At 35.3% G+C, this 16,746-nt stretch overlaps 1 protein-coding gene across 23 annotated transcripts in view; it reads right to left on the bottom strand.

The window, feature by feature from the left end:
• The window catches only part of EMC2 (ER membrane protein complex subunit 2), a 565,050-nt gene that overhangs the window by 237,376 nt on the left and 310,928 nt on the right, over window positions 1-16,746 (bottom strand). For 2 of the 23 annotated variants that reach the window (XR_006592744.1, XR_006592760.1), the window contains exons 18-19: window positions 9,142-9,155; window positions 994-1,031 (exon numbers count right to left, since the gene is read on the bottom strand). The exons of 18 other annotated variants lie outside the window; for them this stretch is intronic. The gene's annotated coding sequence lies outside the window, so the exon portion shown is untranslated. The remainder of the gene's footprint in view (window positions 1-993; window positions 1,032-9,141; window positions 9,156-16,746) is intronic. 3 more of the 23 variants (XR_006592741.1, XR_006592758.1, XR_006592747.1) reach the window with 2 other exon arrangements.

Genomic DNA, 16,746 nt, shown 5'->3' with positions numbered 1-16,746 from the left:
ACTATTGGTATTATGATTTTTTTTTTATCACCAATGAGATAAAGGTCTCTAGACGATTTTTCTGGGTTTCAACTGTTGTAAGAGCCAAAGAAAAACTAAAATAAACCAATCTATAGGTAAGTCTGCCAGGTAACTTTATAAAGCTGTAAGAACAACAAAGCTATATATTTTTGCCTTTCCCCTCATTTCTCAAATGGTTCTTTTATTATATATATGGCATTCTGAAGGATTTTTAGTTTGAGAATTTCTCTAGAACACTCTGCATATGTTTTCATATATGCATAGTGAAAATCAAATAAAATCAAATTCTCCCACTTTTTTTGTTTAATTTTTGGTAAAATTTTTTGTTACTGTTATTTTGCAGTATTTTACATAGTTCTTTTGTTCCTGAAAAGAATACTAAGAAGGAGGAGGAAGAGAAAAGAAGAAATAATTTTTTTAAAAAAAGAAGGAGCCGGGAGGGGCGGCAGAGAAGGAGGGGAGAAAGAAGGAGGGGAGACTGCCCTCAAATTATGCAGAAGAAAAGAGAGTGAAGCTAAATAAATACTTTATAATATTTCCAGGGTTTTCTTAAGACAAAAGCCACAAATTTAACTTAGCTTACCATCTTATCACCAAATGTTGCATTTACTCATGTACAGTAAACAACATGAGGTCATTTGCTTTCTTTTCAGCCGAGAAAAACCACCTCCTGAATTAATCAAGGCTTAGCCCCTAACAACAGATACAAATCATTTAACATTTCCTGCTTAAAGTATGTTCATTATGTACTTGCTGATCTGTTTCAAGGCTGTTGCTATGCATAAAACTATCGACTATATAAAGCAACAAGCAAGGAGGAAATGCCACTTGTGCTGAAAGAGAAAATGATCTTCAAATTGTTTTCAGTTTCTTGTCTATTGACTTACAGCTTTCCTAAGTGAAGTGTTACACTAGGTCATTAATAATAATAGTAACTCATATTGGTATGGTGCATTCTTGGTCCAAACCTACCTCCACTTGTGTGCCTTCCTTTGATCCTCACAGAAAGCCTGTAAAATGAAAAGGCACATTGTTTCTATTCTGCATTGTTTCTATTCTATAGTGAAAAGCCAAGGCTCCCTCAGAGGGGAAAAGTTGCTTGCTGAGGTTTGTATAGCTAGTAAGTTGCTGGGGAAAACAACAACAACAACAACAACAACAACAACAACAACAAACAACTCAGGACTTCAAATCCAGAACACTTTCTACTAGAGTTACTAACTTAGCAAACATTCAACATTTAACATATGTGATATCATGGAATGAGCAGAAGTAAGAATAGTATAAATAGGATAGAATAAAAATAGTCTTACAGAATAAATCAGGCAACTTTTCCAAATCACACAGCTGATAGTAGTGCTACTTACCTCTTCGGTTTGATGTGAGAATTAATTAATCTAATAATGTATGTATGGTGCTGAGAACTGAGCCTCGCACACAGTAAGAACCTAGTAAATGGAAGCTAACTAGTATGGCGATAGCTATCATGGCATGGCTCACATTATACTGAAAATAAATTTTGTTGTTTTAAATTGCTTTTTCAAACAGGTAATACCTGGATAAGGCATAAAATTCGAATAGGGCAAATGGGTTTACAGAGAAAAGGAAGTCTCCCATCCCTGTCTTCCAACCAACTGATTCTGCTCCAGAGGAATCCACTGTTACCTATTTGTAAAATAGCCTATTTCCCAAGTATTTTGTCTTCACAAGTCCTCCTCTTTTTCAAAATGTTAGCTATAATTAATGATTTTGCTTGTTATTTCAATTTACATGTTTTTGAATAGGTCATATTATACTAACTAAGCACGATACAAATGCTATTCTGCATCTTATGTTTTGTTACTTAACAATAGGCTAAACATATAATTTATTATATAATATCATATAATTTATTATGCCAATTTGAGGGTTAAAAATGATGCAACACCCTGCTGGTGGGAATACATGTATGTGTGTGTGTGTGTGTGTGTGTGTGTGTGTGTGTGTGTATAATCGAGTATATATATATAATGGAATGTGTATAAACCCTTAGCTTATTGCAGCTATTTGTAGCAATTCAAAACCGTCTCTGTTTGGATGACAATAGTATTAATCCCATCTTTTTCTTCAAACTCAAAACCTTTGTTTGAGAGAGGACTCTTAAGAAAAGTAACTTGAGTCAGTCTTTGCTCTTGCTAAGGCTGCCACAGCCATGGGATTTATTTAGAGGACAAAAACAATTTTTTTAAAGTCTTTTAGGATCTGATTGAGATTTTAAGACACAGGCATAAAGCAACTCTCTTAGCAAGTTTGTATTCTCTTTCCAAAGCCAGCACCCAACCCTCATGAATCATGCTTCCTCGTTTTCATAAACTTGTGTAGCCCCACTCTTTGGATCTAGGTAGCCCTACAATTCATGTTTGACCATAGAACGTGGCAGAAGTGATGCATGTTTTTGAAGACTAGATTATAAGAAGCCTAGTAGCTTCCAGCTAGGTTTCTCACAAAGTCAGTCTGGGGATAGCCAACATCAAAGAAGCATGACCATCTTGCGATGATCATGTTGTGAGGAAACCCAACTTAGCTATGAGAAGGGGTTTCATGGCGAGAGAAAAATGCTCAGGGTCCCAGCTCTCCCAGCCATCCTAGCTAAAGCATGTAAAGGAAGAAGCCCTCTTAGATGTCCAGACTGGTCAACACTTTAGAGATCTCCAGCCCCATTCACCATCTGACATGAAATTACAGAAGAGATCCTATGGTAAAAACATTTGGTTGAGCCCATGCAATGCATGAAACCTTACGGATAATAATTGCTATTTTGGACAATTTAATGTTGGAATAGTTTAGACAATTAAATAGATAATTAAAATAATTATTCCATCTTTGCTTGTAGAATGGCCTGATGATAGTGGCAACAAGTAATCTCCCCACCCCCAATAGTCAGAACTCCCTTCTATTTTTCCTAATACTATAGCCTAGCAGGAGAGGGGCATAGGTTTACCTCCTAAAATACAATAGACAACAATATGACTTAATTCTACAGAATAATCATCACCAATTCTCTGGCATGCAATATATGAGTCCTTATTGTCTAGTGCGCCACTTTCTTCCTTTATCAGTTTCACATTTTATCTTCTGTTACTCTTAACACCCTCATTTCGGATCCAAACTCTGAATGAGTTAAGGATTGCATTTGGCTTCATGTAATGGAATCCTAAATTTAAATGTTTAATCAAATGGAGAATTATTTTTTTGGATATATCAAGTAGTCAAAAATAAGATGTTGGAGAAGAAACAGCTAGTTACTGCCCCCAATTTCCATCATCTTCTTCCTTTGCCACAACATTCATTCATGACTTTTAGCTGAAAATATGGCTACCTTGCAGTTAAGTATTACTCAACCACTAATTTCTGACTGAGGGATATCAGGAGTGTCCTATGTGACTTCTGGAATGTATTTTTAATGGGAGATATTATGTCATTCTTTCTTGTTCATGAATTAAGTGTGGATATAATGGCTGGATTATATAGCCTAGCAGCCTTCTTATTTCCAAAGCCATAAGCATAAAATGCAAAGAGTCTGAGTGCTTAATCACTGTATCAGCCCTGGACTGTCCATCCCTGGACTTCGTTTATATGAAAGAGAAATGAATTTACATCTTCTCATGCCACTATTACTTTGAGATTTTATTTTGTTTACAACTGAAATTAATCTAACTAATGCAGGAGTCAGAACTAGCACAGAAGCTCCAAAGAGTCAAAAGTGGTCCAGGCTGCTTCTGTCTTTCTGATTCAGCACCCTCGTGTGTGTGTGTGTGTGTGTGTGTGTGTGTGTGTCTTCACATCCTTAGAGCCACATCATTGTAGCAGAATAGATGGTCTCCCTTCAGCTTTCATTTACATTCCAGGTAGAAAAACAAACAAACAAACAAACAAACAAGAAACAATGAAGGAGAGGTGATTCCTCTATCAGGAAAGCAAAATTTTCCAGAATCCTTAGAAGACTTAATTATACGTCATGTTGGCCAAGTTTTGACATTTAATTTAGTAGCTGGGCACACTGACAACCCAAATAAAAAGAAACTTCTATTAATAGGCTAGAAGAAGAAATGGAAATTAAGGAGACCATAGGTAGGGTCTGCCACAACAGTGTGTCAGAGTAGTGCTCAGAAAAAGTGTTTTCTGCAAACAATACTCAAACCCAGTAAAAGGAAGGAAATAGTAAGAGGAGAGCAAAATAAGTGATATAGAAACTAAAAACAAAAGAAAGCAAAAACAACAATAGAACATATCAATGAGACTAGGAGCTGGTTCTTCAAAAAGATCAACAAAATTGATAAAGCACTGGCCAGATTCATCCTCCCTCCAAAAACAAAACAAAACAAAACAAAACAAAAACAAAAAACAAAAACAAACAAAAAAGACAACAAAACAGAGAGGACCCAAATAAACAAAATCACTAATGAAAAAGGAAAAATAACAACCAACACCACAGAAATACAAACAATTGGAACAGAATATTATGAAAACATATATGCCAACAAATTGGAAAACTTAGAAGAAATGGATAAATTCTGAGAAACATATAACCTACCAACACTAAAGCAAGAAGAAATAGAAAATCTGAACACACCAATTACCAGAAATGAAATTGATTCAGTAATCAAAACACTCCACCAAAACAGAAATCCAGGACCAGACAGCTTTACAGGAGCATTCTACCAAACTTTGAAAGAAGAGTTAACACCTATTCTTCTCAAACTATTCCAAAAAATATGAGAGGAAGGAAAACTTCTGAATTCATCCTATGAGGCCAATATCACCTCGATACCAAATCAGATAAAAAACACCACAAAAAAAAGAGAACTACAGGCCAATATCTCTCATGAATACAGATGCAAAATTCCTTGACAAATATTAGCAAGCCAAATCCAATAATACATTAAAAGATCATACACCATGATAAAGTGGGGTTTATTCATGGGATGCAAAGGTGATTGAATATTCACAAAACATCAGCATTGTTCATAATATCAATAAGAGAAAGGATAAAAACCATATAATCATTTCAATAGACACAGAAAAAACATTTGACAAAGTACGACATCCATTTATGATAAAACCCTCTGCAAATTAGGTCTAGAGGGAACATACCTCAACATAATAAGGGCCTTATCTGAAGAACCCACAGCTAACATCATACACAATGGTGAAAAACAGCTTTTTCCCAAAGGTCAGGAACAAGACAAGGATGTTCACTCTCACCGCTTGTATTCAACACAGTACTGGAGTCCTAGTGACAGCAATTAGACAACATTAAGAAATGAAAGGCATTCAAACTGGTGAGAAAGAAGTAGAACTCTCACTACTTGCAGATGACATGATATTATATACAGAAAGCTGTAAAGACACCAGCAAAAAAACCTGCTACAACTGATAAATGAATTCAGTAGAGTTGCAGTATACAAAATCAACGTACAGAAATCTGTTGCATCCTATACACTAATAATAAAGCAGCAGGAAGTGAAATTCAGAAAACAAACCCATTTATAACTGCACCCACAACAATAAAATATTTGGGAATAAACTAAACCAAAAGAGACAAAAAATATGTACTATGAAAACCATGAAACATTGATGAAAGAAATTCGACATGATGCAAAGAAATGGAAAGACATTCCATGCTCAAGCATTGGAAGAACAAATATTGTTAAAATGTCTATATTACCCAAAGCAACCTACACATTGAATGCAATGCTTATCAATGTACCAACAGCATTTTTCCCAGAACCAGAACAAAAAAGTCCTAAAAATCCTAAAATCCTAAAACAATCCTAAAATTTAAATGGAACCACAAAAAACCCTGAATAGTAAAAGGAATCTTGAAAGAGAAAAACAAAGCTGGCTGCATCACAATTCCAGATTTCAAGTTATATTACAAAGCAGTAGTAATTAAAACAGTATGGTACTGGCATAAAAACAGACACATAGATCAATGGAACAGAACAGAAAACCCAGAAATGAACCCACAATTATACGGTCAATTAATGTTCAACAAAGGAGTTGTGAATATACAATGGAGAAAAAGATCGTCTCTTCAATAAACAATGTTGGGAAAACGGGACAGCCACATGTATATGAAACTGAACTACTTTCACAACACAAAAATAAACTCAAAATGGCTTACAGACCTAAAAGTGAGATCTAAAACCATAAAAATCCTTGAAGAGAGCACAGCCAGTAATTTCTCTGACATCAGCCATAGCAACATTTTTCTAATGTGTCTCTTGAGGCAAGAAAAATAAAAGCAAGAATAAACTATTCGGACTTCATCAAAATAAAAACCTTCTGCACAGCGAAGGAAACAATCAACAAAACTAAAAGGCAGTCTGCAGAATGGGAGAAGATATTTACAAATGACATATCCAATAAAGGATACTAAATATTTTGTATCCAAAGTATATAAAGAACCGATATAACTCAATACCCCCCAAAAAAAAAACAATTAAAAAATGAGCAGAAGACATGAATAGACATTTCTCCAAAGAAGACATCTAGATGGCGAACAGATGCATGAAAAGATACTCAACATCACTTACCATCAGGGAAATGCAAATCAAAACTACATATGATGAGGTATATCACCTCACACCAGTCAGAATAGCTCAAATCAGCAACACAAGAAAAAATAGAGGTTGGCAAGGATGTGGAGATCAAATAACCCTCTTATCCTGTGGGTGGGAATGCAAACTGGTGCAACGACTCTGGAAAACAGTATGAAGTTTCCTCAAAAAGTTAAAAATAGAACTACCCTATGCTCCAGTAATCACAGTATTGGCTATTTACTCAAAGAATATGAAAACACTGATTTAAAGGGATACATGCACTCCAATGTTTACTGCAGCATTATTTACAGTAGCCAAGATATGGAAGCAGCCCAAGTGTCCATTGATAGATAAATGGATAAAGAAGATGTGGCACATGTGTGTGTGTATACATATACATATACATATACATATACATATACATATACATAATGGAATATTACTCAGCCATAAAAAGAATGAAATCTTGCCATTTGCAACAACATGGATGGAGGTAAAGAGTATAATGCTAAACAAAGTAAGTCATTTAGAAAAAGATAAATACCATATGATTTCATTTATATGTGGAATTCAAAAACAAAACAAATAAGAAAAGGAAGCACAGAGAGAGAGAGACAGACACAGAGAGCGAGAGCGAGAGCGAGAGTGTGAGAGAGAGAGAGAGAAACTCAGAAACAGAGTGTTAACTATAGAGAACAAATTGATGGTTACCAGAAGGGAGGTGGGTGGGGGATAATTGGGGATAGGGATTAAATAGTACACTTATCATGTGAAAAATAAAATAAAATGATTTTTAAAAAGAAATAACATGTTCTAAACTGGGCAGAAACCCAAACAGGTGTCCTATACAGGCTCCTAACGTACATCCAAAGTTGAGATCCACAATTAAGACATTTAGAAACATTTATTAAGCTTTAGTGGAGAGATAGGCCTGGATACATCAATAGGGTAGCCCTGTAGGCCATAGTTCAAGCTAGAGTCATCTCAAGAAAGCATATATATTTAGAATAGTGGGCTAAAGATGAAATCCTGGGGGAAAACTAATGAAGAGAAGCTGAGTACAGGTGTAAGAGATTCTGAAACATATCAAGAGAGATCAGTTAAAATGATAGTAAAAACCAGAGAGAAAATTATGAAAATTACAATGGAAAATTTCAAGTATCACATATGCTTTGAAATGCAGCTGGTGGGTACAAAAGTGCTCCCAGGACTTATTAATTTGGAGAGTACTTTTCAAGAACAGTTTCAATAAGTACTAAAATCAGTTTACCATGAATGGAAGACTGAAGGGAAAATAAGAAAGATGAGGTGCATGGTAGACCACCCTATCCCAGCCTTCTCTAAGCTAGGCTTCTATATACATCTATGTCTTCTTACAAATATAAAGAACAAAATTTTAATCACTTGGAGGAAAGGAAAGGGTAACGGAAGATAAACATTTTGCTTCAAGTAAACTATTCAGAAAACTCCTCCTCTATTGAATTTGTATTGTACTGGATTGCTTTGAAGTTTTATTGGTTTGTGACTACAGAGATCCAAGGATACCCTTAGTCCAGACAGGTGATTCCTATACCTTTGGTCCCAAAGAGGTGAGTGTCACTTAGTGTCTCTGTGTCAATGCTGCAAGACAATTTCAAAATCAGACTGCCTTTGATGTGAAAAGATGAATTTGAATATATTTTAAAATTTAGATTCCACACATTTAATTTCATCAACAAATTATGCTTGCCCTTTAAATAATGCATGAACCAGGTCCAAAGGACAAATGTTCTGAGTGTACTGTATCTGGCGCATATGATAATTCTGCCAAGTTGATTTGATATGCAAGTCATTGAGAAATCATATTAATTCAATCAAGAAGAATCAGGTTAGAACCAAAGGAAATAAAGAAACAAGAAGGAGCTATATACCAGGCATTTTATTCATGTTAGCACCTCATCAGTAACTGACAAGGTTTTCATTTTGAGACTGAGAGAAAAAAATAAAGCTTAGTGCGTAGTTCACTCAGGAGTCCATATATACTAAGTAGCAGAACCAGGATATGAACCCACAGCTTTCTGACATTCAGATCAGCCTACTTTCTACTACACTATTCTGCATTTAGGAATGAATACTTCAGTGAAAATAAGCATAAGGTCAAAAGGGCTTTTAATAAATTACTTAAATTCCTTTTCTACTTTTTAAAAACTAAGCATTTATTTTTAGAGGAAAGCTCTGAAATAACCTGACAAAAGGCATCTGTAATGAAGTATAATACTGAATTCTATAAAAAAGAAATTGGCCAATGCCATAATGAGGCCATCTATAAATTTATGTCCTTGTTTATAATGAGTGTGATACCAAGGTAGATTTGTCATTTCTTCTAGAAAAATAACTAAAGGCTCTCCTTACCTACCTGCATGACAAACTATATATTGTAAACAGAGGTCTGGTGAAAGATTTGCAAGGTCAAAAATTTCAAGGTTATTTAACTGCCTAAAAAAAGACCTCGTGAAAATTATTGGGGATACTATAGTTGTTTTTGTATTTTTCTTACCTTGTAATCTGGTTCTGAAATAAAAGAGAAAAAAACCAATTATGATACATTGCAGTTTGTGCATGATGTATGCTGATAATATTTCATTAAAGATATATTTTTTATACAAACAAACATAAGCAATGAAAAAATTTCCCCTGCATCAGGTTCTCTTCTGATAGCCACTCAGATCATTTTGTTCATTAACTTGATATTTTTCTTAGAATAAATGTATCATGTATATGTTTTGCATTTCTCTGGATTCGAAAATTGTAGTTTCTATGATACTAATGGATAAGAAGAAATAACATTCTAAGAGTGGCATGCAGACTAATAATATCTAATTATCACTCGAGTTGTCATATCTACAAATTTATGTAGGAGTACCATCACAGAGAATAGGCTCTCTAAGACATTAATTCCAAGAATCATGTAATTTCCCATTTTCAAAATAATTTACAAACCACACTTCAAGTAAAAAGAAAAAAAAAGGCAAAAAAAGCCCCGTACAATTTAAGGTAAACAAACTGTTATAACAAGCAGGTTTCATATAAAATGGCTCAAACACAATAGAAGTTACTTTCTTAGGTTAACAGTTCACTGGTGGTGCTGGCGTGCTGGTGGGGGGTAGATTAGGGCGGTGTGAGGTTCTTTCTAACGCAGTCTTTTAGATACCCAGGCTGATGGAAATACTATTACTCAATGCGTGGCTCCAATACCACCCTAGACATCAACACCAGACAGTGAAAGAGAAAAGTTCATGGAGGATCACACATGGGAAATCTTAACTAGCCAGGCCTGGAAGTGGCCTCCAAGATAGCAGGGGAAAAAAAAGTGTCACAATAGCAGAGGAAAGTGTGTCTCAAGAAGATGGAAGTGCTAAACAAGTCAACTGCCCCAGAAAGGTCCTTAGGATTTCATGGAAAATCTTAACATTAAAAACGATTTTGGTAGGGTAGTTAGAGAAGAACTCAGGATACTGTAGATTAAGGAGTGACATGAGCAATAAGAAAGTAGAAGTAGTATGAACATGATTCTTTCTCACAAAGTTTGGTTGCAAATGAAGTAGATATAGATATGAATATAGTATATATATGGATATAGCAAAAGTAGCACAAAGGGGGGTATTCTAGAGAAGGTTTCTTTGCTTTTTATTTGTTTTTGTGTGTGTGCGCATGTTTTTAGGTAGAAAAAACTCAAGTGTGTTTGCTGGCTCCAAGAAAAGAGGCAGTGGCAGCAGAGAAGGGGTTAAGCAGATATGAAAAATAAGGAATAAATTATGGAATTTTCAAGATTAAAAATTAAAAAGGAGATAAAGACCATGCCCAGAGGGATTCTATTTGACAGGAGCAGGACATCTGTTCTACTGAGACAGGTAAGAAGAAATATAGGTAGGTGGGTAATAAGAGTAGTAGGACACAGTAATCTTTTGAAAGAGCAAGGAAAGTAACATCATAGGAGGTTTCTAGAAAGTGTTTATTCCACAAAATTTATTAAACCCTTCCTATATCTAAGTTTTTTCCAGTGCCAAACTACATGAGTGACCATAAGTAGACAAATGCCTTGATCTCATGAAACTTACATCCTAGTGGGAAAAGGCAGACAATAAACAAACAAATAAATAAATAAATAATAAAACAGGTAGAAATAAGAGCTAAGAAGAAAAATAAAGCATAGTAATAGAACAGAAAATAATAACAAGATGGTTGTTGGAAAGTGATACTAATTTAGTTAGGTTAGAAAAAAGGGCCTCTCTCATGAGTTGACATTTGAGAAGAGACATGAGTGAAGTTTGGGAATAAGAATACAAATAAGAAGGAGATGAGTTTCCCAGTCATAAGATACAGCAATAACCAAGATCCTGAAATTTAGAAACAGTGAGTGGGCTGATGTGGAGTAGAATAAGTGTGGGGAGAGGGCTAGAAAATATCCAAGAGGTTGGAAGGGTAAGCAGGGGGTGTTCATGAAGGCTTTTGAGAAGAGACGTCAAAGTTTAAAACAGCTATCATGGGAAATGAAATAGCAAGTTGACTTGGAACAAATTGAAACATTGACAAAGATTTAGCCGAGGTTAGAGACTAGAAATTTTTTAATGATGACAAACTAAGACACTGTTTAAAAGCATAAAATGCTTGTATTAACCCAAAGCTATGGCTTCATATTGTGTAATAAGAGAAAGAAAAGAAGGCAAGAGATTTGAGAATAGTGTCAAGTGAGTAATTTAAGTAAGGGCCATTGGGCATGTAAGCAAGAGAATAAAGTTGGAAGAGATCACATAGTTTGGGGAAAAATGAAATTTGATTTTTATATAGTTGAAGAGCAGATGAATAGGGAAGAGAAAAATGAGAAAGCCTGATCAGTGGCCAGAGACAGATACTGAATATTAAGAAGTAAGCAATATATAAAGATACCATATGACTCAGCAATTGTGCTCTGGGTTAGAGATCTAAGCAAAATGAAAATATGCACCTATAAAAAGTGTACAGAAATATTTCCAGCATAATTATTAATAATAGCTAAAGGGAGAAACAACTCAAATATCTATCAATGGAAAAATGAATAAATAAAATTTGGTATAGCTATATGATGAGATATTATTTGGCCATAAAAAGGAATGACGCACTGATACATGGTACGACATGAATGAACCTTGAAAATATTCTGCTAAGAGAAAGAAGTCAGTTACAAAAGACTATATACTATATGACCCCATTCATAGGAAAGTCCAGAAGAGATAAATTTATAAATACAAGGTAGATTTGTGGGTTTTGGGGGCTGTGGAGGGGGATGGGGTATAGCATGGTAGCTAAAGAATATGGGGTTGTTCCTTAAGGTGATGAAAATGTTCTAAAATTGACTGTGGTGATGGCTGCACATACCTGTGAATATACCAAAGGTGAACTGTATACTTTAAATGGTTAGTTTTATGTTTATGTGAATTATATCTCAATAAAGCTGCTAATAAAAAAGAAGTAGGCAATGGACAGGTGCATCATGAAGACATGGAAGTGGTCTTCCAAAGTAGGATGAAAATGAAGATCAAGGGACTCAAAAACTAAGATACTAAAATGACATCCACATGGATATTGACAGGGGATGATTATGGAATCAGAAATAGGGATACATATGGAGTCAGATCCCAAAGTCCTTCGTGAATCTAGGTGAGTCACTAGGATATCAACAGATATGAGTGATAAACGGAAAGGGTGATGGTTAACTATATTTCATTGAATTGTAAGTAAGTCGTGTTTGTACCTTTGTTAAAAAAATTTTTTAAACCACATGGTTTGGATAGATCAACAGAAGTAATAAGAATGCCTAGTATCCTACAAAAGACAGAGAGTCTGATAACAAATGGCCTCCACTTGACAGAGCTGCAAGGTCTCAAATGTCCCCTGGTTCAATTAATGCAAGGATGAACCTAGGGCATTTTGTGAAAATATTCAGATTCTTTCAGGGGGATTTTTCCCCTTTTATTTCCTTAATGTTTTTCTCTCCTTCCTTCTTTTTCGAACAACAACAAAAAGTTCCAAAAGCTGCAAAGACTTGAGCACAGAGGAAAATAATGGAAAGACGATTTGGAGTGGGAGAAGGAGAGGAAACACTGAACTTAACAGACAAGACGAATAACTGCAGCACCTTGCATTCTGAATGGTGCCAAAGGATGACACGGTAAGAATGAAGAGATTCACTGGCTTTGCAAACCTTCAAGTTGCAAAAGCTTGGAATGAACAGACTAGATAATGCTTTGTGTCTGTGGAATGGCTAGGCCAGGGCTATGTTTCTGCAACTTGCTTGTACTTGTACGGACTTCTGGTTAGGGAAAAAAATGTGCCACATCCTGGGACATTCACTGGAATGAGAACATTAATGAAACACAGTTCTGTATTTAAAGAATGCTGTGGTTATTATAACAAAATAAATATGGAATATTCATAGCCTGAGTTAACATAATAAGCAGTAATGGACAAATCTGGAAGATATTTTCAAAATTTTTTATTAAGTTCTACTGTGCATTCAATGAAATGCACAGATCTTAAGTGTATAGTTTGTTCAGTTTGACAAATGAGTACACTTACATAATCCACACCCTTATCAAGCCAGAATATTTTCATCACTCCAGAAAGTTCCCTCATACCTCTTTCCAGTAAGTCCTCTGCCTCATTCCCCAGAAGCAACCCATTTATCTGATTTCTATTATCATAGATTACTTTTGCTATTCTAAACTTCTTATAAATGGAATCATAAATTATATGCTACTTTGTTTCTGGCATCTTTTTCTCAACATAATATTTTTTAGATTTATCTATGCTTTTGTGTGTACCAGTCATTCATCTCTTTTTATTGTTGTTCCATTGTATGAATATATCACAGTTTATTTAATCATTGTTCTGTTGATGGATACCTGGATTTTTCTAACACAAAGTGGCTCTACACATTCTAGAACAAGGCTTTTGTGTATAGATGTTTCCACTTAGATAAATGCCTAGGAGTGCAACTCCTCAGTCATCGGGTACATATATATGTTTAACTTTTTTGAGAAATTGCCAAACTATTTTCCAAAGTGGTTGTACCACTTTATACTCCCACTGGCTACGTGTGAGTGTTCCAAATGTTCCACATGCTCGAAAACATTTGGTATTGCTGACTTTATTTCAATTGTGTTTTAATTTGTATTTCTCTGACAATTAATGATGTTGAATTCTTTTTAATGTGCGTATTAGTCATTCATATGTCACTTCTGTGAGGTGTTTGCACAAGTATTTTGCCCATTTTTGTACAATTATACTCATTATTATTGAGTTGTAGGAATTCTTTATATATAAACCCTTTGTCAAATGTATTCGCTCTACATATTTTCTCCCAGCCGTATCTATTTATTTTCTTAACAGTGTCTTTTGATGAGCAGTTGCATTTGATCATAATAAAGTCCACTTTATTGTTTCTTTACCCTTTCCAAGAAATCTTAGCCTACTCAAAGTGAAAGTATCTTCCTGTGTATTATTCTAAAAGCTTTGTAACTTCAGCTTTTATTTATAGGTCTATGATCCATTTCAAATTAGCTTTTGAGTATGGAGTAAGGTAGAAGTTGAAGTGCTTTTCCAAAACTTGGATATCTTCTTTTTCTAGCACCATTTGTAAAAAGATTTTCCACTTCTCATTGAATTGCTTTGATGCCTTTGTTGAAAATTATTTATCATATATATGTAAATCTATTTCTAGATTCTGTATTTTAATCTATTAATCTATTACTTTACTAATACAATACTATCTTTACTATTGTCCCTTATAATACATCTTGAAATCAGCTACCTCTAGCTTTAAAAAATTTTTTTTGTTTGCTATTCTAGGTCTTTTGTATTTCCAAATACATTTTACAATCAGTCTGTCTATAGTCTTTAAAAGCCCACAGGGAATTTAGATAATTTGTGATTATATTGAATACACACAGACACAATTTAGGGGAGAATAAACATCTTAACAATATTGAGTCCTCCAATCAATAAATACAGTATTTCTGGGGTGCATGGTGGCTCAGTCGGTTAAGTGTCCAACTTTGGCTCAGGTCATGATCTCCCGGTCCATGGGTTCAAGCCCCACCTCAGGTTCTGTGCTGACAGCTCAGAGCCTGGAGCCTGCTTCGGATTCTGTGTCTCCCTCTCTCTCTGACCCTTCCCCGCTCATGCTCCGTCTCTGTCTTTGTCTCTGTCTCTCTCAAAAATAAATTAACATTAAAAATTTTTTTGATAGGGGCGCCTGGGTGGCGCAGTCGGTTAAGCGTCCGACTTCAGCCAGGTCACGATCTCACGGTCCATGAGTTCGAGCCCTGCGTCAGGCTCTGGGCTGATGGCTCGGAGCCTGGAGCCTGTTTCCAATTCTGTGTCTCCCTCTCTCTCTGCCCCTCCCCCGTTCATGCTCTGTCTCTCTCTGTCCCAAAAATAAATAAAAAAAAAAAAGTTGAAAAAAAAATTTTTTTTGATAAATACAGTATTGCTTCCTATTTACTTGGGTATTCTAACATTTCTCTAACACTGTTTTATATTTTTTGATGAAGCAATATTATATACCTTATGTAAAATTAATCCTTTAATATTTTGTGGTTTCAATGCTATTTAAGTGGCTTAATTTTTTTTATTTCAAATTATTCATTGTCTAAGATATTGGAAAGGAAGAATTGGTGGGGCTGAGAACTGCTGTGTCCAGGAGCTGGCAGTTGGAGGCAACTGGAAATAGAGGATCTAATATAAGCCTGTACATCGTGGGGATCAGAAAAATCTGCTGTTAAATTCTGAAAGAAAGAATTTGGCTTAGGACAAAAAAATGTTTTTCTTTTTAAAAATACTTCCCTTCCTCTGTTTTTATGTGTGGTGTAGATTCTTAGCAATAGCTTTGGATCCTTTTGTAATAATTGAGATGAGCAGCTCCTCCTTTAGAAAATAATGATTAAACGTAAAATTCTACAAAACAACATTTCAAAATTGAGAATATATTCGGACATGCTTCAACTAAGAATGGTTTTTGTATCACAGACTGAACTACTTGGTTTCTCCCCTCACCCACAATGTATGGCTGGTTACCTGAGTCAAGTCTATTCATAATGTTCAGAGGCTTAGCCTAAGTACAAAAAATTATTAGCAAGCCGACTCTGACAGATGCCATGTTCCTATTCTGAATATGTATTTGTGCTCTCTATTACCTAATACTCCCAGTGATTTAGTGCAACCTACAGAAGAAATATTTATTTGAAAAGTTAGCACCAACCTCATTACAAACAACTGGGGCTGCATTAAATTCATTGGCAGGCAGAAATAAGCATTGAGATTTTATGTTCCTGAATGTGATGAGTAATTTTTGCTAAATATAAATTGCTATGTTAAATCAATATACTGAGTTTCCAAGTATGGAGATCACATATCCTATTAACTGATCATGAGATTATACATTTTCCCAGAAAATTTTGATAATTTTTTTGAGACCTCTGCTGTCTATAATTTGAGTGACCTTTCACCATGTCCATTTTATTTCGACAATGGTGTAAGACAGCAATTTATTCTAGTCTCTAAATATGGGTTAAAAAAGCAGGGAATATAGAGTTAGCATATAAGCTCTAGGACATACAAAAAAAAAGGTTAGTAATAAGGCAAGTAGATTTAGAGGAGGAATAAAAAAGATGTGAATACAAAAGGATGAGGAAAGCAAGGCAAGATATTTTCTGAGTGAAATGAAATTTGCAGATTGTAAAATGCCACCACCATGGCCATGGTGGTTGAGCAAAGAGCTTTATAAAGACCATGTTTATGTTAAGATTCACACACTCCTTTCTCTGTTAGCAGAGAAAGTTTTAAATTTTTTTTTTCAACGTTTATTTATTTTCGGGACAGAGAGAGACAGAGCATGAACGGGGGAGGGGCAGAGAGAGAGGGAGACACAGAATCCGAAACAGGCTCCAGGCTCTGAGCCATCAGCCCAGAGCCCGACACGGGGCTCGAACTCACGGACCGCGAGATCATGACCTGGCTGAAGTCGGACGCTCAACCGACTGCGCCACCCAGGCGCCCCAGCAGAGAAAGTTTTGACTCTGGCTGAACAAAAGGATCACATCAGAACTTTTTAAAAATTCAGTCT

Source organism: Felis catus, chromosome F2 (genome assembly GCF_018350175.1).
Source record: "Felis catus isolate Fca126 chromosome F2, F.catus_Fca126_mat1.0, whole genome shotgun sequence".
Classification (NCBI taxonomy): domain Eukaryota; kingdom Metazoa; phylum Chordata; class Mammalia; order Carnivora; family Felidae; genus Felis; species Felis catus.
Note: the sequence above shows the minus strand (reverse complement) of the source record. Positions and strands in the feature narration are given on the sequence as shown.